This window comes from Alnus glutinosa, chromosome 10 (genome assembly GCF_958979055.1).
Source record: "Alnus glutinosa chromosome 10, dhAlnGlut1.1, whole genome shotgun sequence".
In the NCBI taxonomy this organism is placed as follows: Eukaryota; Viridiplantae; Streptophyta; class Magnoliopsida; order Fagales; family Betulaceae; genus Alnus; species Alnus glutinosa.
The window spans coordinates 24356594-24358790 of record NC_084895.1 but is presented as its reverse complement, the minus strand read 5'-3'; the positions used below and the strand labels follow the sequence as shown (position 1 = coordinate 24358790).

Genomic DNA, 2197 nt, shown 5'->3' with positions numbered 1-2197 from the left:
CAATATTGCTTCTTTTTATTAGAATGGACACGTCGTCGTTTCACCCTAGTCCCTAGCTAGAAGTATATATGGGACCTGAACTTGTGAAACCAATACTACATGCTAGCTACAGCCATCAAACTACAATGTTGACTCAAAATAAATAAATAAATTCGAGTAGTAAAAGAATTACAACAATCATGACAGACGTGAAGGTACAAAAATCTACATCATGACAGTTCTAAACCTTGTATAATGGAAGGAACTAGCCTCGGTCTAAAGGCATTTTTCTCAAGGAAAGTAGTGTGGGGGCAAAGGAATTCAATTAGTCGATTTTGAGAAAGGAAATGCAACTCTAGGCAGACGTGAAGAACTAGGAAACCCAAGCTAAAATCCAATTGCACTTGTAGCCCTCAATTGATTTTGTGATAAACGTGCTTAACAGTTAACAATTAACATGCACAAATAGCAAATATTTCCAACTATACAGACGTAGTCTTTGTGAGCTAATTTTCGTGACAATTTCTATCGACAGTACTGCTTCAATGGTTACCACTCATTACACAAAAAACCCATCACGGGATGGAGAAGCAGCAGCAGCAGAAGGAGGAGAAGAAGATCAAAAACTAAGCCAAGAATGCAAGGAACTTCTTCTTTCTCTTCCCAAAGAGAGAGGATGCAGAACCCCTCATATCTACAAGTTCCAAGGGTTTTGGTGCCAGCCAACGGAGATTCAAGCCATAATCTCCTTCCATAGGCACTTCCAAGCAAGTGACACGGACGTGGTGTTGGCCACCATACCAAAATCAGGCACCACATGGTTGAACGCCTTGGCTTTTGCTGTTGTGAATCGCAAGCGTTTTGCTGTCATGTCAAACAGCCATCCTTTGCTTGCATCCAACCCCCATGATCTTGTACCTTTCTTTGAGTACAAGCTCTATGCCAATGGCCAGCAGCTTCCTGATCTTTCAAACCATCCTCAGCCTAGACTTTTTGGCACCCATGTTCCATGTTCTTCATAATTACCTAATTCCATCAAGAAATCTGATTTCAGGGTTGTTTATATTTGCAGAAACCCACTTGATACTTTCATCTCCTCCTGGCATTACATGAACAAACTTAGGCCAGGATCTCAAGCGCCAATGTTGCTAGATGAAGCCATTGAAATGTACTGCAAGGGGATTATAGGGTTTGGACCCTTTTGGGAGCATATGTTGGGGTACTGGAAGGAGAGCATAGAGAAGCCTCACAAGGTGTTGTTCTTGAAGTATAAGGACATGAAAGAAGACATCACTTCTCAGTTGAAAATTTTAGCAGAGTTTCTGAGATTCCCATTTTCTTTGGAGGAGGAGAGAAGTGGTGTCATTGAAAAGATTGCAGAACTGTGCAGTTTTGAGAATCTGAAGGAGTTGGAGGTAAATAAATCTGGCAAGTCGATTAAGAACTTTGAAAACAAATATTTGTTTAGGAAGGGTGAGGTGGGAGACTGGGTGAACTATCTGTCACCTACTATGGTGGAGAAATTAACCAAACTCATGGAGGAGAGGTTAGGTGCTTCTGGTTTGTCATTCAAAGTGTTCTCTTAGGACAAGCAATAAATGTCTTCAGCCTTGGTTACTGGAACTTTGCATGAATGTATAAAGCCCAAAATGTTACTATTATAAGATCCTTAATTTTAGTTTAATCCATATAAATTAAAACACGTTCAAATCTTTATTCTTATACGAGTAGTTTAAAACGAAAACAAGTATGTAAAAAAAAAAAAAAACTTCAATTTACCCCCATGAAGTTGTCACCAATTTGCAATTCTACCACAAATGTTTCAATTTTGTTAATTGCACCCCATTAAGTTTCAAAAATTTTCAATTTAGAGAATTCGTCCAAATTAACCGTCTGAATTAACGAAATTTGCCTCACGTGCCTGTTAGTGATGTAAACGGTTGAGAATGCCCTTACTTCTCAACTGATGAAGAAAAGCCGTGCACGTGTGTCTTTTACACTTGTGATGGAGATCAAGGCACCGCTTTGAAGGATCTCGTTCAAGTACCAATTGGGCCGGTTACGAGAGCACGAGCAAAGAAGTTCAAGGATGTGCTCAACGGACTCATCCAAGAGTTATGGGCTCAAGCAAATTCGGGGAGGCCCATTGAACATGATCCACGTGGGCAACAAAGAATTGTCACCTTGATTCAAGTTCTAGAAGGATCCGGTCAAGGCT

The 2197-nt window shown here is 40.2% G+C and overlaps 1 pseudogene; it reads left to right on the top strand.

Moving 5' to 3' along the window:
• Positions 1–507: 507 nt before the first annotated feature.
• Positions 508–1580, top strand: LOC133880513 (cytosolic sulfotransferase 15-like; annotated as a pseudogene).
• The last annotated feature ends 617 nt before the right edge of the window (positions 1581–2197 follow it).